We start from the raw sequence: 10,322 nt of genomic DNA on the forward strand, positions 1-10,322 counted from the left end.
AAAAGTTGAACATTAGAAAATGGAATGGGTGTGTTGCTTTTTGTGCTTCATAACTTCTCAAAACCATAAATAAAACATACTCATGTGGGGTATTCAAAGTCAAGACACTTACATTAGGATATTTTGGTCAAATAAACTAGTTTAGGGTCAGTTACGATTGTTGCAAATAGTTTCATTATTTTAATGTAGTATCCATACTAAATGTTAGATTATTCATTTTATTCATTTAAAATAAACCTCTATCTGTTCTTGAACAATCTATAATGTGTGTGTGGGTACATGAAAGTGTGATCCAACATGGTTTTGTCTCGGCATTGTCCACAAAGTCCTCCAGGTATCTTCTCGGGGGGACAGTACATAAGGTTGGCAAGTGTGCTGGACAGTAGAGTGGAAGCAGTTTAGGGAGATGTTCCAGTACAACAACTGCCTGTTTTTCCCTTGTCAAAACAGCTTTACTAGTTTGTTAAGGTATGTTATTACAGACATTCTTCTTAAATGACTACATAGCCCACCTCCGAGCCTTGCAGATTACAGCTAAAGTAGGTGCGTGGCCAATCTAAAAACCATCTTGACTAATTACTGCTCCCAGGCCACCTGGGCTAGGCTTGCGTGCACAAAGAAATATTTAGAGAAAGAAAGAGCGGTCAGGATTCGTACCTTCCGAATACTTCTATCCAGCTGCTGCAGAGAAGGAGCAAGTCGGTACTATCTTATATTTTAGAATGCTCAGGCCACTGCATCCCACCAGGTGCCCCAAGTCCTGGAGTTTCCAGTCTATATTGAGCCTTTTAACAAAAAAGAGCTGAAAACATGTCAATACAAAATGACTGATGTCATTCCCTTCTTCCTAATGGGTCCCTTTTCAGCATCTGTTCTATGTAGCTGTTCTCTCAGGTTGCTTTGTGAAGACTGGTGCAACCATCTCTGTCACTGCCTCCTCACATTCGAGGTACCCTCAATATATTAGAAGTCATCCTTTGAGGCACCTGTAGGAAAGTATGTGGTGTTGCCGAAGTGTTCCTTTAGTTGTAAAGGGTCATCCTATGCTACCTAAATCTTGCTCTGCTTAGTGGGATGCACAATAAGCAACTTTTGCTGACCTGGAATTGATGATTCTCCGCTCTCCAATTGTACCACAGCTGCCTGGTTTAATTTGACCAAAGATTTTCATTGACTATCCATATGAATCGAATTTTTGCCTAAACTATAGCTATAATGCTTTCACTTACACACATTTTCCCTCCAAATAATCATGTAACGGAGGGGTTGAGAAATTTGCTTTGGATCTAGTAGCCAGCTTTTTTATTTCTTCCTCGATCATGGTTTTATTTTCCTGGAGCCTGGGGTTTGTCGAGCCTTGCCATACACTAACATACAGTTACACACTATAACACTATACAGTAACAGACATATCGGGTACTTTATGCTTTCCTACGGGGCGTGGTGTAGCAGGTGCCATGACGGTCGCAGCGGGGTCATGTAATGCACGGCACTTGACTCACCACGCCCGTACAGGAAAGCAAAGGGTGCCGAATTCATGATGAAAGCCCTGCAAAACCCTGAGCTCCAGGAAGTGGTTTCTAGTTGCCATGGCGACCTGGTACCCGGGCTTTGCCAAGCCCTGGTTTAACAGGTCTAATTGGTCCTTTTTACGGTTTCAGGCTATATAGCTGCTCACAAGGAGATTCCTGAGGCACCTCCATAAACATACAAGAAGTGTCTTAATCGATTTTCACACCTTGAAATTCTTACTTACTCAAAATGGTTAATGCCTGGCTGAAAGCACACTTCGCACCCTATTTGTAGGCAATCACCCTTTTGGGCCTGGCTGGAAATACATAGGTTTTATATAAGGGAGTGGACCCTATGTATCCATACTGTAATGTAAATGCCTTATTGGATTTTAACCCCTTGAAATCCTCGATGACTCATTCAGGTGGTTAATACCTGGGTGAATAGAAGTGTTGATGCACAATTTATGGGCAAAAAACCCTTTTGGGCCAGGCTGGAAACCCGTGGAATTTATGTAGGGGAGTAGACCCTCTATATCCATGTTAGGTAATCAGATCAATGGTTATCAATCAAATCAAAATGGTTAAAAACTTGGTGGGTAGCACAGTTGGCACCCATGTGATTGTAAGGATATGAACCAAGACCAATAAACCAGCATTCACATAAACCTTTAATAGGAAAAAATAAGACACTGACAACTTTGTATTGGATAAACAGGCCGTGGTCTTTTATTTAGCTTACAATGTATCATTAACCCCTTCGCGACCTTTGCCGGTTCAGGACCGTCATAACAAGAAGGTCACTAAATGACCTTTGACGGTCCTGAACCGTCAAAAAATTAAATAAGCTTAGAAAGTGATCAAGGATCACTTTCTTCGCTTAAACGGCCTTGCTGCAATGCCTCGATGTCGAGGCATTCAGCAAGGCTGAGATCGGCATCGGGGGCCATGTCTGGCCCCTCCCCGGGGCGTCAACAGCCGCCATACATTGTATGGCGGCGGACGCCCGTTTTAAAAGCGTTTAGGAGGCGATCAACGATCGCCTCCTAAACTTAAATGGTGTCGCTGGAATGCCTCGATCAGGAGGCATCCAGCGACACCAAACACTTACCTCTAGGTGGGCTGTGACCGCTCCGGAGAGCGGTCACAGCCGCCGCTGCCGGTGATCTTCGCCATCAAGCAAGATGGCGGCGGCCCGGGAAATGAAACAATAGAGACGAAAAAGTTCGCTAGAGGGTCTCCAGACCCTCTAGAGAACTGGCTCCACTTGCTGGTTGAATACAGGTACTGCATTCAACCATGCAAGTCAATGGAGCCCAGCTTTCTAATCACTATGAATATATTAGTAAAATATTCAAAAAAAAAATAAAAAGTGGAAAAAAAATAAAAAAAATGTGCTAACATTTAAAAATAATTATGCAGTGATGTCACTAGATGAACCATCCAGTACCAGCAAAATGTGTAAAAAAAAAATATAAAAAAAGTATTAAAAAAATAAAATAAAATTAAAAAATAAAGTTTATTATTTTGAGCAAGTGCTAAAATTTCTCAAAAATCTCAACAAAGAGTTAAAATAAAAGCACTTCAAATACCCAAGGGGTGTCTAATATATAAAAAAAATGGCTGATGGGGTAAATTGGAGTGGCCTAGCTCAAAGATAGGGCATAGGTGCAGACTGACCAAAATGGAGAAAAAAAGCGCACTTCCCAAACGTGGCATTTTAAATCTGAAACAACCCGACAAACCCATGCATGTCGGGTATCACTGCACTCAGGGGATGTTCCTGAACACACATTGGGGGGGGTGTTTGACAGTGGCATATACCAGAACCTGTATATCTATAACTAAAGTACAATTTGTGTGAAAAAAAATAAAAAAAAATACTATTACAAAGTTTAGTTCTATAATTGGTGCATGGAAAGGGTTAAAATAACAGCATTTGGAATACCCTGGGGTGTCTAGTTTTCAAAAATATATGGTTTGAATGGGTTAAATTGAGTTAACCGGCTTCAAAGATATTCCAAAGAGGAGAGGGAGGCACAATGACCAAATGACCACCTGAATTACGCATGCCCCAAAAGTAGCCTTTTACCAGCCAAACAATCTGACAAACCCATGCATGTGGGGTATCGCTGTACTCAGGAGATGTTGCTGAACACATATTGGGGTGTTGTTTGACAGTGACATATACCAGAACCTGTATATCTATAACTAAAGTACAATTTGTGTGGAAAAAAAAATAAAAAAAATTACTATTACAAAGTTTGACAAAGTGTAGTTGTATAATTGGTGCATGGAAAGGGTTAAAATAACAGCATTTGGAATACCCTGGGGTGTCTAGTTTTCAAAAATATATGGTTTGAGGGGGTTAAATTGAGTTAACCGGCTTCAAAGATGTTCCAAAGAGGAGATGGAGGCAGACTGAGCAGATTTGTTAAAAAAGATTTGGAAATCATAAAACGCTGCTTGTACTTATTGCCCTATAACTTACAAAAAACAGCAAAAAAACATAAAAACATTGGGTATTTCTAAACTCAGGACAAGTAGTAGAATCTATTTAGCTAGTTTTTTTACTTGCTTTTTTAGGTGAGTAAAAGATTTTTCAAATAAAAGTCATAAAATGTGTTTTTTTTCAATTTTTCACCATGTTTTTTTTATTTTTTTTATAGTAAATAAGATGATACGATCAAAATAATGGTATCTGAAGAAAGCCCATCTTGCCCTGAAAAAACCAATATATAACTTATGTGGGTACACTAAATGGGTGAGGAGAAAATTACAGCTGAACACAAGCACCACAAAAGTGTCAAAACAGCCTCGGTCCCACAGGGTACAAAACGAAAAATGAGCCCGGTCCTTAAGGGGTTAATAAACTACTTACATCAACAAAAACTTTGTAACCATAGAAAAGCACTCTTGGCCCAAGCCCCAGAGTGCAACCATAATTAACTACTTAAAGACCATCCGCCGTAAAGCCAGGACAGTCAAATACAACCGGTTCTCCCCCTTTCTATTTCTTTTTTAAAAGGGGCAACCTTAACCCAATAAAAGCCACGACAAAAATATAATTTAATTGGGGGGGGCACCTTAGAAGAAGTTCCTCTATCTTCTTACCCTTGGCTCTCCCGCTATGCTGATGCACACAGGTGCTTTTTATAAGGAGAATTCCCGCCCTTTGTGCAGCACGTGACCCCCTCAAGTGCAAGGCAATCAAAAGCGCGGTAAACTAAGTGGCTCAAGACACCCTCGAGCGCAAAAGGCGCGGCCAACTAAGCGGCGCAAGCGCAGCTAGAAACTTCTACCCTTTTTTTTAAAGTAACTCCTGACCTTTACATGACCCCACTATCCCCACAACCACATGGTTGGGGAGGGGAGAGAGAGTGTGTGTTTGTATGCATGTATACATACATACATATATATATATATATATATATATATATATATATATACACACATACCCGCAGCCAGCTATGTATATTGAGTTTATATATATATATATATATATATATATATATATATATATATATATGTGTGTGTGTGTGTATGTGTGATAAAACAGCGCTCACCACCGGGAGATGGAAGTTTCGCTTCTTTATCTGTGATCCATATTTCAAATGATGCGTACCCAGCGGCCCCGGGCAGCCTCAGGATAGGCCTGTGAAGGATAAAAATGAAGTGTACGAAGTGTGAGTGGCAAAGTGATTTTGCACAACCAACAGCAGGGGACCCCAAGCCGACGGGCAAGAGATTTTCTCAGGTACCGCGCTCCGGCCGCCAGGCTTCTGAGGATTTACGCCTTTAATGGCGGATTTTATGTGAATTTAGTTTAAGGCAGCCAGGAGGACTGATGTACTTTGAAACAGACAGTCTGTGTTTGAATCTAGTGTACGTATTGTGCAATAAAGGAACGGTTGAGACTAGTTCCTATCCGGTAGAAGGACCATGTCCTTTACAGGGATAGGAAATAGCTTGCTCAGTGTGTGTGGGCTATTTTCTATCCAGCAACATTACCTTTTGCCCCCTAGTGGTCAGGTCCTGTACAGGGATAGGAACTATCCAACTCATGTAAAGAGAGCTAGTTTCTAACCCTGTAAAGGACCTTTTGCTCCATTGTGGCCAGGTCCCGTTAAAGGATAGGAACTAGATGGTTCATGGTGAGAAATCTAGTTACCATCCATCTTAAGGACCCTTATCTCTCCAGCTCACACAGGTCCCTCAAAGGGATAGGAACTAGACGGTTTATAGTGAGAAATCTAGTTTCCATCCAGCTAAAGGACTTTTATACCTTCAGCTCACACAGGTCCTTTACAAGGATAACAATCCCTAGTTCCTATACTGCGAAGGGACTCATATCTCCAGCTCGCACAGGTCCCTTACAGGGATAGAAACTAGACGGTTTATAGTAGACTTGGGCACCAGGGGGCTCTTCGTGTTCGTCTTCGTGCTCGTCTTCGGCAAAAAAAAACAACTTCGTATTCCGCGAATATTCGCCTGGTCCTGTCTTCTCTTCGGGCGTATATTCGCGGACATTCTTCGTGTTCGGGTTTTCTTCGTTTTCCCCGGTTAAGGGGTTAAAACGGGGTTAAAGCCGCTCTGGGGCCAGGAGTTTAAATGTCCGTATGAGCAACTCTATTGGTCGTCAGCAGGCGGCTCGTCTGCCATTGGTTGATGGCAGACGAGCCCCCTGCTGGCGACCAATAGGGTCGCTCGTACAGACTGTTATACTCCTGGTGCCGTAATTGTTCGGCAGATCCCGCTGGTCTCCCTGTTCTATCATTTATTAACTGATCGAACAGGGAGACCAGCGGGATCTGCTGGGTAAGTTGCAGCATTGGGATTTTAAAAGTCTGCACGAGCGACTCTGTTGGTCGCTCGTGCAGACTTTTAAAACCCCAATGCTAGAACTTACCCGGCACATCCCACTGGTCTCCCTCCCTGTTCAATTAATTAAATGTCCGTACGAGCGAACAATAAAGTCGCCCGTACGGACATTTAACTATCTGAACAGGGAGGGAGATCAGTGGCATCTGCAGGGTAAGTTGCAGCATTGAGGTTTTAAAACCCCAATGCTGCAACTTGCCCTGCCGATGCCACTGGTCTTTAACTAATTGAACAGGGAGGGAGACCGATGCCACTGGTCTCCCTCCCTGTTCAATTAGTTAGTCCGTGCGGGGTTAAATGTCCGTACGAGCGACCAATAAAGTCGCTCGTACGGACATTTAACTCTGTACAGGGAGGGAGACCAGTGGCATCGGCAGGGTAAGTTGCAGCATTGGGGTTTTAAAACCCCAATGCTGCAACTTGCCCTGCCGATGCCACTGGTCTTTAACTAATTGAACAGGGAGGGAGACCGATGCCACTGGTCTCCCTCCCTGTTCAATTAGTTAGTCCGTGCGGGGTTAAATGTCCGTACGAGCGACCACGTTCTCTCTCCCTCTCGAGGCGAACGCACGCTCTCTCTCTCAGCGCGCGCTCTCTCTCTCTCGGCGCGCTCTCTCTCTCGGCACGCGCCCGCGCTCTCTCTCTCGGCATGCGCACACGCTCTCTCTCCCTCTCGAGGCGAACGCACGCTCTCTCTCTCGGCACGTGCACGTTCTCTCTCCCTCTCGAGGCGAATGCACGCTCTCTCTCTCAGCGCGCGCTCTCTCGGCGCGCTCTCTCTCTCTCTCGGAGCGCACCCTCTCTCTCTCTCCCTCGAGACGAGCGCTCTCTCTCTCTCCCGAGACGAGCGCTCTCTCTCTCTCTCCCTCGAGACGAGCGCGCTCTCTCTCTCCCTCGAGACGAGCGCGCTCTCTCTCTCCCTCGAGACGAGCGCGCTCTCTCTCTCCCTCGAGACGAGCGCGCTCTCTCTCTCCCTCGAGACGAGCGTGCTCTCTCTCCCTCGAGGCGAGCGCTCTCTCTCCCTCGAGGCGAGCGCTCTCTCTCCCTCGAGGCGAGCGCTCTCTCTCCCTCGAGGCGAGCGCTCTCTCTCCCTCGAGGCGAGCGCTCTCTCTCCCTCGAGGCGAGCGCACGCTCTCTCTCTCTCCCTCGAGGCGAGCGCACGCTCTCCCTCCCTCGAGGCGAGCGCACGCTCTCTCTCTCCCTCCCTCGAGGCGAGCGCACGCTCTCTCTCTCCCTCGAGGCGAGCGCACGCTCTCTCTCTCTCTCCCTCGAGGCGAGCGCACGCTCTATCTCAGAGAGAGAGAGACGCACTTACTGGCACAGAGAGAGAGAAACACTCACTATCACAGAGAGAGAGACACTCACTGGCACAGAGAGAGAGCCCATTTTTAGTCATTTGCACGTCCCGCGCTGCTGCTTCTTCCTCTTCCTGTAGTTCTTTGTACCACACTCACTGGCACAGAGAGAGACACACACACTCACTGGCACAGAGAGAGAGAGACACACACACACACACACACTCACTGACACACAGAGAGAGAGAGACACTCACTGGCACAGAGAGAGAGAGACACTCACTGGCACACAGAGAGAGAGAGACACTCACTGGCACACAGAGAGAGAGAGACACTCACTGGCACAGAGAGAGAGACGCGCTCACGGGCACAGAGAGAGAGACGCGCTCACGGGCACAGAGAGAGAGACGCTCTCACGGGCACAGAGAGAGAGACGCTCTCACGGGCACAGAGAGAGAGAGACGCTCTCACGGGCACAGAGAGAGAGAGACGCTCTCACGGGCACAGAGAGAGAGAGACGCTCTCACGGGCACAGAGAGGGAGAGACGCTCTCACGGGCACAGAGAGGGAGAGACGCTCTCACGGGCACAGAGAGGGAGAGACGCTCTCACGGGCACAGAGAGGGAGAGACGCTCTCACGGGCACAGAGAGAGAGAGAGACGCTCTCACGGGCACAGAGAGAGAGAGAGACGCTCTCACGGGCACAGAGAGAGAGAGACGCTCTCACGGGCACAGAGAGAGAGAGACGCTCTCACGGGCACAGAGAGAGAGAGACGCTCTCACGGGCACAGAGAGAGAGAGACGCTCTCACGGGCACAGAGAGAGACGCTCTCACGGGCACAGAGAGAGACGCTCTCACGGGCACAGAGAGAGACGCTCTCACGGGCACAGAGAGAGACGCTCTCACGGGCACAGAGAGAGACGCTCGATGGCACAGAGAGAGACACTCGATGGCACAGAGAGAGACACTCGATGGCACAGAGAGAGACACTCGATGGCACAGAGAGAGAGAGACACTCGATGGCACAGAGAGAGAGAGACACTCGATGGCACAGAGAGAGAGAGAGAGAGACACTCGATGGCACAGAGAGAGAGAGAGACAGACACTCGATGGCACAGAGAGAGAAAGAGACTCAATGGCACAGAGAGAGAGAGAGAGACACTCGATGGCACAGAGAGCTCTCACGGGCACAGAGAGAGACACTCGATGGCACAGAGAGAGACACTCGATGGCAGAGAGAGACACTCGATGGCACAGAGAGAGACACTCGATGGCACAGAGAGAGACACTCGATGGCACAGAGAGAGACACTCGATGGCACAGAGAGAGACACTCGATGGCACAGAGAGAGACACTCGATGGCACAGAGAGAGAGACACTCGATGGCACAGAGAGAGAGACACTCGATGGCACTGAGAGAGAGACACTCGATGGCACTGAGAGAGAGACACTCGATGGCACTGAGAGAGAGACACTCGATGGCACTGAGAGACACTCGATGGCACTGAGAGAGAGACACTCGATGGCACAGAGAGAGAGAGAGAGAGAGAGAGAGAGACACACTCGATGGCACAGAGAGAGAGAGAGAGACACTCGATGGCACAGAGAGAGAGAGACACTCGATGGCACAGAGACTGAGAGAGAGACACTCACTGGCACAGAGAGAGAGACACTCACTGGCACAGAGAGAGAGAGACACTGGCACTGAGAGAGAGACAGAGAGAGACACTCACTGGCACTGAGAGAGAGACAGAGAGAGACACTGGCACACAGAGAGAGAGACAGAGAGAGACACTCACTGGCACACAGAGAGAGAGACAGAGAGAGACACTCACTGGCACACAGAGAGGGACACACTCACTGGCACACAGAGAGAGACACACTCACTGGCACACAGAGAGAGACACAGAGAGACACACTCACTGGCACACAGAGAGAGACACACTCACTGGCACACAGAGAGAGACACACTCACTGGCACACAGAGAGAGACACACTCACTGGCACACAGAGAGAGACACACTCACTGGCACACAGAGAGAGACACACTCACTGGCACACAGAGAGAGACACACTCACTGGCACACAGAGAGAGACACACTCACTGGCACACAGAGAGAGAGAGACACAATCACTGGCACAGAGACAGAGTGAGAGAGAGACTCACTGTGAATTATTTCACAGATTCAAGTTTCCTTCTGCCTCCATGATATTCTGTATTTTCAGTACTTCTGTTAAAACTGCATCCTCACATCCCACGTTATTGAAAAAGAAACAGCACCCAGCGCAGCTCAGCTCATTTGTAGTAATTTGCACTTCCCGCGCTGCTGCTGCTGCTACAAAAGTTCTTTGTACCATGTGACCAAACAGTCACATGGTCTGCTGACATCACCAGAGTCCTTCTACTGGGTAGGAACTAGCCGCTACCATAAAGGAACTAAGCCGTCAGGTTTGTGCCTTCTCGGGCGGAAGAGGCGGCATTAGACGGCCGGCTCAGGGATGCGGCAGTTTCTTAGACACTAAGCGCCTCGATTCCTCCGCGGTGAGTATGCGAAGTTACTGCGAACTTTGCTGTGGTGCCCGGCTGTTGTGATTTTTGTAAGGGTCATTTCCGCGCTGCGTTGCTATACTGTG

Source organism: Spea bombifrons, chromosome 12 (genome assembly GCF_027358695.1).
Source record: "Spea bombifrons isolate aSpeBom1 chromosome 12, aSpeBom1.2.pri, whole genome shotgun sequence".
In the NCBI taxonomy this organism is placed as follows: Eukaryota; Metazoa; Chordata; class Amphibia; order Anura; family Pelobatidae; genus Spea; species Spea bombifrons.